This window comes from Camelus bactrianus, chromosome 4, assembly GCF_048773025.1.
Source record: "Camelus bactrianus isolate YW-2024 breed Bactrian camel chromosome 4, ASM4877302v1, whole genome shotgun sequence".
Taxonomy (NCBI): domain Eukaryota; kingdom Metazoa; phylum Chordata; class Mammalia; order Artiodactyla; family Camelidae; genus Camelus; species Camelus bactrianus.
In genome coordinates this window covers 63877064-63896142 of record NC_133542.1, presented here as the reverse complement: position 1 = coordinate 63896142, position 19079 = coordinate 63877064, and positions in this window count along the sequence as shown.

The window sequence follows — 19079 nt, the reverse complement described above, 5'->3', positions numbered from 1 at the left end:
TGCAGCATCACAAACAAAAGCTTACAATTTACTGTTAAGTGAAAAAAATACATAAATGATATACACAGTGCAACTGCAGCTTGGTACAAACACACACGCATATCGGTAAATGCTTGCATCTTATATGCAAAAATTGAGATAATTATGTATGTGTGTTCACGTAAAGATTTTTTTCCTTTTTACAAATTGTTTTTTAATATTGTTTTGAAACCATCTATTCAATAATAAAAATGTGCAGCAGGAAATGACTAAATAGAGCCCGTTGTAACTCTCATCGGTGAATTAGTGGTACAGATGGATGTGCTTAAAGACACGCATACAAGGGCTTTGCGACATTTATGTGGGCAATGCTTATAAACAACGAGCAAATAGCTAACACTTATATAACTTTCACATGTGCCAGGTACCACAGCCTGGGTGCATGATTCATTATATACATTGAATTTTCACAGTAACGCTATTTCACAGATAAGAAAACTAAGGCACAGGGTGGTTAAGTAACTGGCCAGAAGTCACAGAGCTACTTAACAGTGGAATGGGATTTGGATCTAGGCAGTCTTATCCCCAAATCCAACCATCACATTCACTGTGTTCAGCCAGCGACACCGTGGCAGGTCTGTGACCAGTGCAGTCACACCACACACAGCCCCCGACTCGGGAGGATCACATGGATGGGTTTAAAGCTCTGTTGCTACTGTCCTGAAATTCTTACTCATTTTATCTCTGAATGTGTGTTTTGCGAGAGAAGTCTGACAGGACCACGGAGCACGTGCCGAGTGCTCTGAGACACTGCTCACGTGTGGTTCCACCTTCTCGAGATGTGTCCTCGGACTCTACTCTCCAACCCTGGTGCCCTGGGACCTGCCCCAGTTCCATCTCTCCTCCTCATGGCCACTGCCGCCCTCCACCCCCGGTGGTGACCAGATCACAGCGGCAGAGCAGACACCACATCCCACCATCATGCTCCGTCCACAGTGGGGGCCTGCGTGAAGCCATGTTGCAGGGTGGGGCTGGGCCTGTGCCTGGCGGCCTCTTGGGATGGGGAAAGGTGGTGAGGGTCTTGCCCTGGTTTGGTATCATCTCTGTGCATTCAGTGGGCACCATGGCAGCAGCCTTCTGCCCACCCTCAATCCAGGTACTTAACACGCCCCTGCTGTAGTTAGAGGTTGGGGTCCCCTGGGGTGTGGTACATGGTTTGGGGTGGTGGACCTGTGGGAAGTACACATGGACCTTTCCACCCTGACCAAGGCCCAACTGTCTATTTTGCACTGGTCCCCAGAGATTTTGTAGCTGATCTTCATTCTGCTATCATTTTATTAAACACACACACAGACAGACATAAATGTAGTTAAAATAGAGACCCCTGGCCTCGACCTACCATAAATCAGAGGACACAACAGAGGGGAGAAACACAGAAATGAAGTTCCCGCCAGTGGCCTGAGAGCGCATGTTCTGTACAACTTCACTTCAATGATATGACTTAATTCATGGGTAGAGGTTATAGTATCTTAGCTATCTCCAGTACCAGAACTCACAGACCAGCCCTGGGCAGACATGGTGTCAGCAAGGGGGTGACGTTCCTCCGTGGTTAGCCTGTCACCATCGCCCTTGGACGGGGACCCAGGGACGGATGCCACAACAGTGTGACCTGCTGGCTTTCACTGGTCACTTGACTCAGTCAAGAGAGGAGTAAGATCAGCTTTGCTCAGGTCCTTCTGAGAAGTAAACCAGGTGACGTCCGTGAAGCAAGCATCACACTGCCTGGCCCAGGGCAAGCGCTCCGCACGCGGGACTCGTTATCCAGAGCCGAGGCTAACACTGCATCCTGGACGTTGAAGGGAGACCTTTACGCTCCAGATACCATACGGGAGAGACGATGACGAAAGCGTGACATTCTGCTGGGGAGGTTTAAGAATCAGATAGTTTCATCTTCCCGCGAGTTAAGCACACCTAAACAGCAGGTACTAACAGGTAGAACCAATATATACGTGCATTTTTTTCTCAGAAACATACCTTGAATAGGCTCCCACACTCCTGTAAAGGCTCAGTTGAGTTTCCAAAGTTATGTGAAATGCCACATGGTAGAAACGACTTGGTTTTGACAAATCAGAGCAGGTGTTGTCAGCTTACCTTTTGTTCAGGAAAAAAGAACCTGAGCATTTCCATGGGGAGTCTGAGATTTTCATAGTTTCAAATGGACTATTAGATGCATGAGACACTCCCAACTGAAGGGAGCCCTTTATTTTTACCTCGTCTAATAAATAAGAGAGTGATTAAAGTTAGCCAGACTGTGAGGGAAGAAAGCAATATTTTGGACAACTTTTAATGTGATAAAATGTTTGTATACATGTTTAAAACCAACTTGACTGAGGGGTCATTTACAATAAGACAAATGGGCCCATGTTAAGTATAGAAATCGATGAGTTTTCACAAATGTATACATTCTTGTGGCCACTGCCTCAGTCAAACTCTAGAGCATTTTCTTCATTCCCCAAAATTCCATTGTGTCCCTTTCCAGTCAGTTCCCACCCCTACTTCAGATGGCCACTATTCTGACTTCTATTACAATAGATGAATTTATCCTCTCTAAAACTTCGTGTAAGTGGGATCAAACACAATACACTCTGGTGTCTGGTTTCCTTCCCTTGCACAGTTGTGGAGGTGGTCAAGTCCTGTCCTTAATAACATACGACCTACGTTGTTGACATTGAATCTGACATTGTTCATCAAAGTTACGATATTTTTAACTCTACATAGACAGCGTTGCACTGAAAGTTCTTTCCATGACAATCACAAATCTGAGGATTTCATAGTTTTGAAAGCAGTTTGGTGAGCAATTTGGTGTATACAATGACCCTTTTTGTTATTCTAGTAAAAAAAAAAAAAAGAATTTCTCACAGAGAAATTTTCTTGTGGCATTATTTTGAAGTCCTCTGATTCCTTTCTTCATTACTGATAAAAATAATTTATTAATTTAATAAATATTTATTGAAAATTGCCGGCAGAAGTGCAAATGGCACAAGTATTTGAAAACCTCTGGGCAATGTCTTATAAGGATAAAAATATATACCTACCCCGTGGCCCCAAATCCCCCCATTAGAGATGAAAATATGTCTTTAAACAAAGAAATAAAAATGTGTGTTCACGAAAAAAAGACTTCTACAGGAATGTACATGCAGCTTTACTTAAAATAGCCCCCCAAAATGGAATAATGCCCAACAACAGGTGACTGGATCAACAAAATGTGACATAATCATATTATGTAATAATATTACAATATAATATAATACAAGCTGTTTATATCCAACCACAAATAACAGATCTTGGCTATCTGCTCCCTCCTTTTTCTGTAATATGGCAGTGAGCTCTTAGCCTGTATTGTAGAAAAGTGTATAACTTTGCCATGGGGACTGGCTGTATCACTGTCTTAGTCTGTTTGAGCTGCTATAACAAAATGTCACAGACTGGATAGCTCACAGACAACAGAAACTGGTTGGGCGAGGGCCTCCTTCTGAGTCAGACTTCTTATTGCATCCTTACATGGTGGAAAGGCAAGGATTCTCTTCTATAAGAGCCTTTGTAAGTGGTCTCTTTTATAAGAGCACAGATCCCATTGATGAGGGCTCCACCCTTCTGACCTAATCACCCCAAAGACCCCCACCTACTAATACTATCATCTCTGGAGGTTAGGGTTTCAACATATGAACTGGGGGTGGGGTTACAGGATTGCAACCAATGCTGACTAAAATTCCAAAATATGTCTCCATAGCATCCTGCCATAGACCCAATGAGGCAGACAATGCTCAGAAAATGAATAGCATTCATCTCTGCACCTTCCATATCCAAAAGCATCGCAGAAATTTCTAGTGCTCAATGACTGCATGGACAACGGAACTAAAGTGATCTTTCTGCCCTGCAGGTCATTGTGACCTCAGATCACAGTGACTAAATATTGATATTTGGATAACACCACACATGCCCCAGAATCCTTTGTTATTTGTGGTCTGACTTGACTGAACAACTCTTCTGTGAAGTCTGTAAAATAGGAGACACAGGAAACAATGTGGGACAAGAGGATGACCGTGTCCCAGGTCTCAGCTGACCCCACCACATGAGTCCTTGGCTTCACACAGAAAAGAATTCAAGAGGGAGCCACAGTGGAGTAAAGGTAGATTTATTCAGAGAGATGCATACTCCAGAGACAGAGTGCAGGCTGTTTCAGGAGGCAAGAGAAAAGCCAAGAGGTAGTTGCTCAGCTCAAAGCAAAATAGATACACATTCCATAGACAGAGTGTGGGCCATCTCAGAAAGTGAGGGAGCAAGAGGCCATGGAGGCACAGGGATGGGTGTTTAAAGTAGCTACACACTCCTCATGCAGAGCGTGGTCATCTCACTCCGAAGGGGAATGGCCAGGAGACATGGTGTTAGTTTTTATGGGCTGGGTAACTTCATATGCTAACAAGTGGGAGGATTATTCCAACTACTTTACTTTGGGGAAGAGGGTAGGATTGCCAGGAACTTGGCCATCACCCACCCTTTGACCGTTTATGGTCAGCCTTGAAACTGTCCTGGCACCTGTGGGAGCACCATTTAGCAGCTATTGTATTTCAATGAGCGTATATTGAAGCTCAAGGTCTACCGGGAGGTGAATCTTCCACCATCTTGGTGCTAATGGCTGAGTCATTCTTTTAGTGGCTGTGCCCTGCCCCCTTCCCTCCTGTCTCACAGGCACTTTCATTATCTCTACTTCCAGATGAAGAACTGAGGCGTAGGGGGCTTCATCGGCTGTCCTAAGGCCACACTGATGGCATCGCTGCCATGAACTTGGTATCAAATCGCAGACTGAAGATCTTTGCCTTCCCTCAACTCCAGAGCTCCATACGTGACCATCACGCTACCCGTGAATTTTGTATGTTCAAGAATATTTCAACTTTTGCTCAACAGGAGGAGTTTTTCATGCTATGAATCACAGTCCCACCCTTTTTCATCTCTTTATGGAGATAGCCCAAGGTCCGTGGTAGAGGTGTGAATTGAACTTAACAACTGCTGATGACAAAATTCCCCTGGCCATGCACCGGACTGTGTTTATACATAATAACCACATCAGGGGGTTATGAGGCCTAATTAATTACTGTTTGTAGAGCAGCCTGAGATAGGAAGATGAAAGGTTTTATCGGAGTGCACAGTATCCGGGCAGGAGAAGCAGGTAGGCAGAGAACAAACAAAAGACACCCAGCCAGTGAGGCAGGCAGAGCCAGTGGGAGGGCTTCATTAGCGGATTCCCGGGATCTGCAGGTTCCAATCCCAGTAAAGAAACCTGAGTCTCTCTATCCCCTAGCTGCAGTCAGATAAACAGACCACAACCATGATCTGCCTCAGGGGCAGCTTGCATTTGATGCTGGAGGCAGATTGCATGGCTCTCATTCTGAGGGATTGCTTTAAAAGCAGAAAGATCAAGGCGGGGGATAGTTCCCTGGTCTCCTTCAAGTATGAGACCATCCCTGCAGCTATTTTTCCACATTTTAAGAGGAATTTGCCCTGCCTTCAATAGAATATTTTGACTGTTATTTTGGACTTGGGGTTGAGTCCACAAGATTGAGGACCAAACTGGATTCTGGTTCCTTCTACTTGCTAGGTGGATTCATTTAACCTTTTGAGCCCTCATTTTCTCAAGGTTTGTTGCCAATGGGAGATTTCAATGATAGCTTATGAGGGCATCTGGCCCATGGTCCATCATGACCACTCCACAGATAAGAGCTTTAATCCTTCAGGACACACCTCACATAGCACCTCCTGACGCCTTTATTTAGGAAGAGAGGAGCTCCAGGGGGGAAAGTTGTTTACCGGAGACAGAGACAAGTCTGAAAAAAAGATAAGAATAGTTCTCCATCCATGTCTTATTTCCCACACTAGGAAAACTGCAGGATACCTGGAGAGGAAGAGAGCTCCCCGGCACTGCGGGATTTCACAAAGAGTTTAAATTCTCTCTTGCTCTGTGTGTGTGTGTGTGTGTGTGTGTGTGTGTGTACTTATTTATTTATTTAAGAACCAGTCTTGAAATGTACCTGGATTTTGGAGCCAAGGAGATAGAGAGATCGGGGTTCAAAACTGACCCTACTCACTCACTGTGTGTGATCTTGGACTATGTCAGAGCCTTAGTTTCCTATTCTGTAAGAACTGGGACCAGATATTCTTATGGACTGAAGGTTTGTGTCCCTCCCCCAAATTCACAGGTTGTAGCCCTTACTCTTAATGTGACTATATTAGGAGGTGGGCCTCGGGGAGGTGATTAGGATTAGATACGGCCATGAAGGTGGGCATTAGTACCCTTATAAGAAGAGGAAGAGTCTAGAACTTGCCGTGTCCTGTGGAGACACAGCAAGACAGCCGCCAGCCGCAAGCCAGGAGGGGGGCTCTCACCAGAACCTGACCTTACTGGCAGCCTGATCTGGGACTTCCGCCTCCAAGACAGTGCAAGATTAATTTCTGTTGTTTGAGTCACCTAGTATGTGGTATTTTGCTAATGCAGTAAGAACTAAGTTCATACCTGTATCTGTATCTACGTGTACATATATAGCTATAGATACATAATAACATCATTTTAAGGCTCAAATAAGGCTAACCACCTAACCCTGTGCTGACAAGAAGATGTTCAATAAACACTAGTTCTCATCTCCCCTTTTGTTTTACTATAAAAGTCAGCAACTTAGCTTTAACTCTTTATTGGCTGAATGACTGCTTGGTTCTTGAAAAACAGAGCTGGATTGCTTGATGATTATTCCAGAAGCTAACGTGTTTTGGGATAAGGAAGAGAAACTCCAGATGAAAAATATATTTGTATATGCAATTCCATTATTATTATTATTATCACTATTACTATTTACTTGTACTCAGAGCTACTGCTGGGGAGACAAAAGCCCCAGCAGGTTAACAGGAGTGTGATTTATTGCCATCTTCCCTCCAGCAGGAGCTGGAGTACATTCCCACTTGCCAAACGTTGCCTTTATTCCTTGGAACAAAATTGCGAGAGACTGCGGCTTCCTGTTAGGCAAGCTGAAACAGCAGGAGGGTCAGTGTATTTCACAATGCATTCTGATTTATAAAATGTGCCTAGCAACTTATGAATATGGATATGATTTCTGCCAACAAAAGGTCATAAGGCTCCCAACTGGGGGAGACAATATTTAAGAATGCAAGGCCGTGGCAGGGATTAAGGTGAGGAAGGAGGTTCAAGGAAGGGTACAGAGTTCAAAAGGTCCAAGAGGAGGCACACACGCTGGCAAAAATAGATAAAGATCAAGAAGAAGGCACGAAACAGAGGCTGCCCTGAAGCCAGAGAGAGACTGGCCAAGGAGGGTACAAGAGATAAACCAAGAGGGATCGGAGGACGTAAGAAAGGAACCCAAAGCGGTTAGGAAAGAGAAGAAAGAAGGAGCAGGTCAAGGCCACCTTGAAGTACTTATGTCTTCAGAGAGGATGTGAAAAAAAAAATACTGTTAATAATGGACCAAGAAAAAATTTGTGGAAGTCTTTCCTGTGGCATTTAAACTAATAAATATGTATCACTCGCATGGGCTGTATAGTGTGTGGTATATGGAAACGTAGCTATTTTTGGTGTCTTCAATTAAAGAATGCCCACTAGAATATAGTCAGGCATCCTATAGGACTGGTCTCACGGCCAAGGTTAAAGAATTTCTCAAGTGTTGGGAAGTCTGAGTCAGGTTCTAAGAGCTGGTACTTGGATGGGTCTTTAGGTATTAACAGAGTTCTCCACATAGTTTGATTGGCTCATCTGAGAGGCTCATGTAGTGTCGTCAGACACTAAAATAGCATAAGGAGAATGAAAAAACAAAGGGGACTGACATCTCAAGAGGGCCTCCCATGGCCAGACCCTGTACATAACCATCTAACACACTTCCCAAAGAATGTTGTGCTGCATCTCATTTGATTTTCCACAACAACCCCACCAAAAGATGGCATGATTCCATGGCACATATCATGTCATTTCTAACTTATTTGTATCCATTCTGATAATGGGACCCTACATGACTCCTATCCAGCCTGTAATCCCTGGGGGTAATATGGAGATGACTCAGGATGGAGCACGTTTACTCAGAGCATCATATCCATCTAACCGTAATCATCATTGCTTAGTTCAGGGGTGGATAAAAGACCCAATTCTCTACTCATAGAATAAAAACATGGAATAGTCATCACAACCCAGGAATAAACTTGGACCCAGTTTTGATGACTACTTTTGATCTTCTGAATATAGCCCCTCCCAGGGACTTATTATTGAAAAGAGTACAACTCTCTCTCCGGCTCTCTCTCCACTTTGAGTTGGGCTCCATCACTTGTCAAGATGTCAAGAGCTCTGGCTACCACAGATTCTACGTCTGCTAACATTAGAGAATCTTATATAACTTTTCTGAAGATTCAAAAAGCACGCTGACATATAAATCTCTTATAAATTTCTACTACCTTAAATCATTCTGTTCAATTTTGTTTACTCCAAACACATTTGACCATGCCAGGTTTTTTGTTTTCCAGAATATCTATTTATATGTTCTTTGATTAATATTTTACATAACATTATTGAGTCTGCTAATCTAAATAAATATTCATAAGGATATTATTGAGAATGTATTCTTTTTTTTTCTTTTTTTTTACATAAGTAAGTCAAAGCTTAAAAAATGTGACTTACATGATCTAGGTCTCAGAATACATGACAAACTTGAGAGATAGGCTAGGAACCCACGTCTATCAACTTTAAAGACCTTGCTCACTTCAGATCCTTCAGGCTGAAAGGAACACAAGAAAATGGCTAAAAAAAATCAGAGCCCATGCCTCATTTACTTGTAAGTTTCCAGAAACTGATCAAAGAGTATCTGCAAAGTTTCCAAGGAATCACCACCAAATATTTAATTCCTGCTAAAGTTAAATCCTGTGAACTCAGGAAAACCCCCTTTCATGTAATATTCATCAGATGCATTTTGGCATCTCCGTCCAAGTTCTGGCACCTGCCTTCCATTAGCTTAGGCTCAGCAAATGGATAAAGAAGTTGGGATTTCAATTCAGATGTCTGAAAAGGACACATGTACTTTTAACATCTTTGGTCTACTTCCTCCTTGCAAGTAAAACATGAAATCTACAGCTATAACTTTTGTCCAATGAAGCATGTGAGAGGGGGTTATGAAAGATGGCCAAATGATGTGCAGAGGAAGAGCTCACAATTTAGGCTGAACATAATCAGGGATCATTTCACATGAAGGTGGCTTTTGAGTTGCATTCTAAGAGGAGGATGGAATTGTGACAGATGGAGATGATCAGCGAGGAACATTTCAGAGCCTCTGAGATCATTTCCATACACTTCTTTATTTCTCTTGGGCAGTGAACACACACTGACATCAACTTTGGAATCTGTCGGGTTCTCTGTTAACTGGTTAAATACCTTTTCCTAAAAGAATGGCTGGCAGAGAGACTAATGTTCAACTATACTCTTAATAAAGCTTCTCAGTCAACCTATCCTTGACCCAAGAACTCTTACAACTCTAGAAGACAGAAGATTTTCAGATGTGTAAAAATGATAGAAAAGTATCCTTTCTGAATGTTCCTACTGAGCAAGAGGGACTTGTCCTGGAAGAAGTGAAAGATAAAAATTTTCCAAAGTATCTAGGGAATGATTCCCAACTCTGAGTTTTATTTAGCTCAACAAACCACACCTAAATGAACAGGAGAGAACTGGGATTGTCATGTTAGGAGACAGGTGGAGGTATTTTCATAATAATAGCATATATGAGTCAGGGCTATCGTGCAGGTGATATCATCCATTATCTCAATAAATCTCATGAAGCATATGCCTCCATTAACCCCCCCCCCGCCCCATTTTCCAGATAAGTAGGTTAATTTTCAGAGATTAATTACCATATCCAAAGCCACAATTAGATGCAGATCTTGGATTTGACCTCAGGGTCTCCACATCCAGAGACCCTGTATTGAACTTTTATGCTTTATCTTCTCCCAGATGCCTCTTCCTCTCTGTACGCTGCTGCAGCTGACTGGCACGGATGCCTCCAGCCACCCAGTGAGTCACAGTTCTCCCACTAGAGCTTATGCCGAGTAATGTGGAACAAATCCTCCTCCCTATTACTTCAAATGACATGGGAGGTGGACAGGAAGTAGGAATTAGTGAAAAGTTAAGTTTATAGGACTTTTACGAAATAGAATGGTATTCAAAACAGGTGTGCCCTACGTCCATTTAAAGAGTATTGAGAAACAATCAAAGGCAGTTACTTGAATTGCATTGACAAATTAATATCTTAGCCAGCCCCGTGAAAGAAATAATCTAAAGTTATTTATAATTGTCTTATAGATTCAGTGAAGCTGTACCTTCCTTGGGGTTTAGGTTCCATAGTCAGCTTAAGGCAAAAAAATGTGTATAATCTAAATTAACCTTGAAAATCCTTCAAATGATAATAATTACAATCATAAATATATGGTACTAAGTATGTGCCAAATACTCTATACGGAAGTGCATTCAACCCTCAGAACAATCCTATGGGGAAGTCCAGTGATCACTCCCACTTTGTAGATGGGAAAACTGTGTCACAGAGAGATTGAGTCATTTGCTTAGTGTCCTGTTGATGTTAAGTGGTAGTTCTGGGAGTTGAAACTGATCAGCCCGGCTCAGAAACTGTGTTCTTAACCCCTGCGCTCTATTGTCTATTACCCATAAAATACAATGCGATTCCTTATCTCCTGTAGTTGACCTGGCTTAGGGGCCACAGTGTATAACTGTTTCTTTAAACAGCAGAGACACACTCATCACGGCAGAGTGCTCACGCCACGACGCAAGAACAGCTGATCCAGGCAGCTCTCCGTGGTGCGAGAACAGCTGACCCACTCTGCTGGAGCACGCACACATCAAAGGGGCTGTCGAGACAGTTCCCAAATTAAATTCATTTTTATATTCTCTGCTTCTGTCTTGCTTTCTCATAAAGTTGGCACTGGTGTACACTCGATGTGTTTATTTTTCTACTTATTTTTACAGGAAGGACTCATGCACCTCTTCCTGCCACCATCACCAGAGGTCTCTCCAAGAGGCATGCGTTTAGGATGCAACTCCACGTACTTGGTAAATTAGTTTCCCCTTACTGGAAGCAAATAATAAATTGATTCCAAAACTCTCCAGGAAGAGTTCCTCCTTAGTTTCAACATCCTGGCTTTATCTATGAATAGGCTTAACTACCCCTCAAGAGGAGGATGGAGGATGTAGTTTGGTGTAGAGTTAAAATTATTTCTCTACAGAAGTTCAAGTAATCTAGATATACTTGTGTCAACAGGGGAGAATCTGAACAGCATGGAGAGGAAAACAATTTGCATAAGGATACATAGCGTATCCCACATTTATGTAAATGTTTACAAAATGAAATGTAATGACATGTGATGAGGGGTGGATGGCCCTGGGGAAGGCGTCTGCAAGAGGCTTACTTGGAAATTTTACTTTATCCCCTTAGACTGTGTATAAGGTCATGGATGCAAATAAATTGTTTTTCTCAATTTAAAAAAAAGATTTATCAACATGGATTCATTTGTGAGTAACAAAATACATATATTTTATGTTACTGAATTTGATATATATAATACAGATAATTTGTCAGAAAAGGAGTCAACTAAATTTTATAGGAAGTCCTCTTTAGAGGAAGCTAGAAATGGACAAAAGTAGAAACTCTCTTTTTCTGAGTATCTGCATAGTAACAGTAGTAGTAATGAGAACATGTTTCACTGAGCACCCATGGGCTCCAGACCCTCTGCCAGCTGCTTTATGTACAAGGTCCCTGACAGTCATAATGATTCTGCAATTTTGGTGGGATTTTTCCAATTTTGCAGATGAGTAAACCGAGTCTAAATGTGTTTAAGGAGCTTCACCAAGGGTCACAGCCCAGATGCAAACCCAAACAACGCCTTCCACCTCTCCCTTCCATCGCCCCTGCTGCTCAGGCAGCTTTGTGCTGGTTTAAAAGATAACGCTTTATTTGCCTTGCCCTCATCGGATGCATGATCTCATTTGTCTCTTCCATGTATCTTTTGAAGTCGGTAGGAAAAGTAATACCGGCTCCATATTGTCGACGACGAGGTAGAAGAATGGACACACGGATTGCCCATATTCACCGTCATTCATTCAGAAATCCTTCGCGCCGCGTACTGTGTGAGAATCTAGAACTACGCAGTCAGCAAACATATGAGCTCTGCACTCTCAGGGCTCGGAGTCTGATGAGACATGGACCTACCATCTCAGAAACAGGCCTACAGGGGCGAGCTGGGCTGACCGGCGTGCAGGCAGAGCTGAAGTGCTGTGGACACACACGGTACAGGGACTCAGCTGCTCGGAGAAACCGAGGAGGTGCTCCTGGTGGAAGGACCAGTGATCCTGACCTGCGAGAGGGGCACAGAGCTACTCAAGTGGAAGTGGGGCAAAGTAAGCGGCGGGGAGGGGCCTGCTTGAAACGTTGCAGGAATAGACTCACAGGGAGAGAATACGTGCCTTAAACAGACAGGAAGTCAGTATTTGGGGCTCTCAGAGGGCAAAGGGGAGTACTGTAAGGGTGAAACAGAGCCAGATCACAGAGTCCTGAGGGTCCTGTGTTAAGGCATTTGTTTTTTGTTTTTGTTTTTATTTTCTTTTTCACTGTGGAGAAGTAGAAAGACCTTGACAAGTATTAAGCAGAAGAGTGATTTCTGCACTTGAAAAAAGGCCCCTCTGGCTGCAGAGAGGAGAACATATTCAACAGAAGCTGGAGTGGAGACGGGGAGGCTGCGAAGGAGGCCCTTCCCGGAGTGGGAGCAGAGTGAGAGGAGGGCGGAGTGGCTGGAACGAGGTAGTGTCAAAGGGATCGGAGAGAAGTTGGTGGATTTCAGACAAAAAAAATGAACAGAACTGAAAGATTGATTGACTTGAGGGGTGAGGAGAGGCTAAAGAAATGGCAGAGCCAGCCGCCTGGGAGCCAAGTCTAGGGCTCCACACAATGTGACAAGGCCTGCTGGAGCCAGGGACTTACTCTCAATTTAGATCTTAACTATATCTGGGCAACGAGCACAGAGCATCAGGACTAGCGATACAGACGCTGCTTAGGAAATGGGGCCACTTCCCAAGTTCTGCTTGATATTTTGGAAGCTGGACTTGTGGGAATCCGTGGGGGAGTTGTGTGTAGGTGAGAGAGAGGGAGAGAGTCAACTTTTTTCTCCTGCCCCAGTTTCTATGAGCCGCTCTGTCTTTTGTGCTCTGTGCCAAGAGGAAAGAAAACAGATTGTTCTTGCTCAGAGCTTTCAGCTGACTCCACTGGTGCCAAACCCAAAAAAGCCCTAAGAACATAATAATAATTGCTCATGTGTACGCAGAGCTTTACAGTTTACAAAGGGCTCCACGTTACACTCATAAAACTGTCAACCCTGTGAGGCAAGCATCCCACTATTAATTTTACTTCAATTTGAAAGACAAAAAGAATGTTCTGAGAGGTTGAGTAACTGGTTTAAGCCTTACGGTGGATGCATCGGCCACATCTGACTTTATCCTGAATTCTCCTCGCACTGGCCGTACCAGGCTTGAGGCCACCGTGAAGGGAGCTCCAGTGAGATGAAGGACTATGTACAGTTCGCCCCTGGGACCCTCCAGGCACGGGTTCCAAGGCCCCTGCAGGTACCAAAGTCGCGGACGTGCAAGTGCCTTCTACAGAATAGCCCTGGCCAGGCCGCGCTCGGCGTCCGCGGGCCCGGGGACTCTAGTCCTTCCCCGTCTACAAAGCCCTTTCACACCGGGCATCTCACTCTCATCATCAGAACAGGACTCAAGGCATCATCCTCATTTCAGATGAGAAAACAGAGGCTGGCAGGTGACCAAGGTCAAACAGCCAGCAAGCGACAGAGTTGGGAATTGAACCCAGCTCTTCCTCTATTGTCCTTTTCCAGCTCCCAGGGCTATTGTTAAGCTAAAGAGCACGGGACCTCAGGTTCTGAGGGAGAGTTTTACGCAATTCCAACACGCTATGTGTTCAGGACGCTCTCGCAAATCCCCACCCCAGGTTACAGCCCTCAGCCGAATGAGGCCAGGGCAGCAGCAGCGAGCAGCGGTTGGGTTAAGGGCAGCTGTCCTTGCAATCTCCTAATTGGAAATAATTGGGATTCTGTCTCAAACCACAGAGCCCTGATTTAGCCAACTCAGCCTCAACCAGGAAGCATCTGTTGCCATCTCCAATGGCAACGGTTCAATCCCCACTCCAGCACACCACGCTTCCCTGCCAACTGGCAGGCAGCGACCCCTCAGAGCCTGCAGGCTTCTAGATCCCGCGGAGGCCTCAGGAAGAATCCAGTGCGGTCAGCCTCCCCAGTTAGCATAAGGGAAGAGGCGGGGAAGGGGAAAGGCAGACCAGGGTGCTGAGGGCTCTCTTTTGGGTAAAGAGGAGTAGAATTGCTAAGGATGTGCCAGGCACTGTGCTGGGAGGTTCAGACAAGCAATTTACTTCATAACCCAGTGAAGCAGGTGAGAATGCCATTTGGAGGTGAAAGAAATAGGCCCAGAGAGGTTATGCTGCCCGTCCAAGGTCACACAGCTAGTGAGTGGTGAAGCTAGGATTCCATCTCCTGTCTCTCTGGTACCGAGGCTGTGTGTGCTCTTCTCAAATTTCCACTCTTTTTCATTCCCGGTTTCATTTGTGTCTCTGTGTCAAGGCACAGATCAAGAGCCACTCCCTCTTTCAGGCTCTCCCTGTCCCCTCAGTTGAAAGTATAGGCAGCAAGTAGTGTCCCCAAATTCAGAAAGCTGGGGGAAGAGCTTGGAAAAGAAACCCACAGTTGTTGAGCAGCAAATAATGGTTGTTTTTCTCTCACCTTGCTTGTGGGATGCTGGAAACAGACTTCTGTTTATTATGCTAATGAATCCTCTGTGATTCTCCATTGCTGATGTATAATTAAGATGGCCTTTTTAAAAATACCTCCTCCTAGAGTTTGGGAAAACTAAAGTGTTTGTTTGGATTGCTAATAACTAATAACAGGAAATATGGCCACTGCTTCCAAAAGAACTACAAGAAATGAATGAGCAGCCTGATGGCACAGGGAAGATACTGAACAGGAATACACGGCATTGTAGGAGGAACGCGGGTTCAGGATAAGGGGGGGTGGGCAATCGTGCTGTTTCCAGGCAGCCTATTACGAAAAACCTTCTCAGGGCCACGTTTTGGGGAGAACGTTGGCAACTGGATCAAGTCCAAACAAGAGTTCCTAGATGGCAGAAGGGCTGGGATGATCCCATACAGGGCTGGTCAAAAATCAATGAATTCCTCTGGGCCTCATTTTTAAAATATATAGATTCAATGCAGTTGGTCTTTCTCAAGTTTACTTCTTTCCTTGTTAGTTGTGTGTTATTATGTGTACGTTTAATGAGCGTGAGAGAATAGTAAATCATGGTTCACTCTGAGGATCTGTGCATCAAATATTCAGTGATCACCTGCCATGTGCCTGATCATGCAATTCCAGATGCATAGACAACATCAATAAACATGGGCCTCGGTTTCATGGAGCTTACACTTTAGTTGTGTGGCAGGGAAGATGCAAACAGACCAATGTATGGAGAAGACCACTTCAGATTGTAATAGGGGATACCAAGAAAACTAGACAGGATATTGAGGGTAGTGTGAGAAACAATGATTCAGAAAGTTAATAACTTGGGTGCCAAGACGGTGGTAATTTAACTTAAGATCTGAATGATCAGAAGGGACCAGACAGGCACAGATCTGGGGGCAGGGCGTTCCAGGCAGAGGCAAAGCTCAGGCGAATTTCCTAAAGCAGAAATCAGTTTGGTGTGTTTCTGGAACAGAAAGGAGGCTCTGGGGTCACAGTGGTTCAGTGAGTAAGGAGGAGAGTTGTAGGAGATGAGGGGAGAGGCTAAGCAGGGCTCAGATCGTGTAGAACCTTGTCATGAGAATGGATTTATTCCACCTGCCGTGGAAGGAAGTCTTGGAGGGTGTTCTGTTAAGGAATCCCATGGTCTGTAAAGGAGAAATGTGGACCCTATCCATGATACAATGTACAAAATCACAAAGTTGATGATTGTTTTAGAGGCTCCCAGCCCTCCTTACGTCCCATCCACGTTCCTATCAATTTCACAGAAATCTAAGACAGCTTCTAGTCTTACAGGCATGAGTGTATTTGCAGGAATTACGAACGTTATGCTGAGTGGCAATAAGAAGCAACCATCTTCGACAATATAAAGAATACTGAGCAAAAGAGAGTTGGGATTTATCAAGTAAGAGGCAACAGTTTGAATCACAGGCTCCAGCTTCCCACCTTTCCTGTTTCCTTCTCTCCCCACCCCACCCCCTGGAGCACAGGAGTTTACTGCTAGACAGAAAGTCAGAAGTCCTGACAAGGGCAGGTGTTCATAAGTGACAGAGAGGGAGGGAACCTCCTTCTAGCCAAGTCCTAACATTCTTACCATCTCTTCCATGGAACCTCTCCAAATACTTGTAGACTTTATTTGTGAATATATTTATTTTTTCAATTTTCAATGTACGCTTCGTGCTGTAGCCCGACTGGATTGGTATTTAGATGGGGCCTTTCTTCTCCCACGAGCCAGAAAACAACTCCAAAGTGGGGTCTCCGTTTTCTTGTTTATTACATCCCTCACAGTGCCTGTGTTCTGGGCTGACTTTTGTCCCCTGCCACCCAAAGTCACAAGCTGAAGTCCTAACCCCCAGTCTCTCAGAATGGAATTGTATTTAGAGACACGGCTTTTAAAAAGGTAATTAAGGTAAAATGAGGTCATACGGACAGGTGAGCCCCAATCCAGTAAGACTAATGTCCTTACAAGAGGAGATTAGGAGACAGATACGTGTGTGCACAGAGGAAAGATCACGTGAGGACACAGGGAGAAGGTGGCCACCTGCCACTCAGGGAGAGAGGCCTCAGAAGCAACCAGCCCCACCGACACCTTGACCTTGGACTCGCAGCCTCCACCACTGTGAGAAAATTAATTTCTGTCAGTTAAGCCACCCAGTCTGTGGTCACGTTGTCATGGCACCACAGCCAGTGAGCACCGACTGACATGGTACATACGACTGGTCACTCTCCCCTGCTAAGCTGTGAGCACCCCAAAGGCAACCGCTATTAAGCTCTGGACCCAAGGTTCCTCGTGCTAGGCTTTGCACCCAGTGAACAAATCTAAACATTACTAAAAATGGCAGGCCCAGAGAGCTTAAGTGATTTCCCAAGTTCACTCCGTAGCAGCACAGGAACCTGGCTCTTCCCTGCCCTGAGTCAGAGGAATCACAAGGACATGGTCCTGAGAGCCGGATTCAAGGCAACAGGACTGAGGATGTAGGGAACACGGAGCACAGCTCCGGAAGCTCCAGTCCATTCAGGAGGACAAGTGATTAGGGACAAGACCCAGGCCCACCCATGCTGAAATATGCGAGCTTGAGGGAGACGTCCTGGTCCCCATATCTGCCCCTCTCTCCACACCAGGTGTGCCCCTCCCCACCCACTTCCTAGCTTCCTCCAACGGCAGGATGAGTTGTTAATCTGATTGGTCAAGTCTGAGTCACAAACTGAGGCACAATTAATAGTAGACAGGCTGACTGTGCCTTCAAAAGTAGGGACCAGATATTAGCATCTTTCTTGCACGCTCTTTACCTTTTCAAGGGCCTCCACTGGGAACCAGCGGGGTCATTTCCCCCAGGCAGGCTCAAGTGTGCTGGAGCAGGAGGATGTCTAATTAAGCTTTGAAGCAACATATCAACTCCACCCCAGCTTTTTACCAGAGCCACGCTACATTATTAGAGACTGGCACACATGTCTACACACAGTGGGGAGCTGGATTCCCAGGTGGTCCCGGTTCCTTGTTTCTCTCCGCAACATAGTGGGTGGGAGAGGGACACATTTCAGGTCCCCATCCATATAAACCCTCTCTCTGGCTCCCCTATCACCTTGCAGCCCCGGACCCTCCCGTCTTCACCCGAGTTCCGTGGTGTTTGCCCAGAGACAGTTGGGCTGCACATCCGTGGGCGTTTCAAGATCCTGTGAATTATGCAGATCCTGGCTCTTATATCATCAATTATTCTGGTCCTTCATGCAGGCCTGCGTGGGCTGCATCGTGTGATTTCTGGTTCTCGCCCTGCAGAGACTCTCAACAGCCTGACCTTTTGAGTCACTTCTTCACAGAATTGCTTTTCTTAATTCGTAATGCCCCCCTCCCACCTTTCTCCTCTCGACACCCACTTTGACTAGCACACTGATACCAGACTTGCAGCCTTTACAACCTCAGCTTCCCTTCCTTCCTCTCAAGTGTGAAGTTCATCACCTAAAAAAATAAATCAAGTGTGACTCTCCCCCACCCCACTTTAGTTTCTTAAGCATGTTAAAGCACTGATTTATTTCCCAAAATAATGGGGACAGCGTGATGTTCTAAAAGGGTAATTAGAATCTTAAAAAAACCTTTTCTTGCTTTGAGTATTTAATTCACTTTCACTTTAAAAATTAAAAAAAAATTTATACATATATACACACATAAAGTTCTCTTACATAAAGAATAATATTTCCATTAGAAAAAAGTTACTAAAGCTAAAACAAGAAAAATAAAATGTATCACTGTATATCTGGATACAGATGCAATTTTATTTCACAGTCTACTGGCTGAAACGGCCTCCTGAGGTCGGCTGCTCTGAAGCATTCTGTTCCCACTCTAATAAAGATCCAGTGGCATTTAGGCCGAGGTGTGCTGCAGGTAATTCTGCTGCTGCTGCTTCATTTCCAGCGTTCCCTGAAGCCAGAATAATGTCAACTACCCAAAAAGCTGGAATCTGGGAAGACCAGGGTGGCTGTGAACCCCTCTGCCCAACATCAAGGAGGAGAAAGCCACCGAAACCACAGGGGAGAGCAGGTCCCAGGAAGGGCCCTGGCTCCCCTTCCTTTCTATATTTTGGGGAGTCGCTCTGTAGAGGGGTATGTGGTCTGGTCCATGCTTCACGTCCTTCGCCAATAAACATCTTTGCCAGATGGTGGGGTTAACCAACTGCATCTATATTAAATGA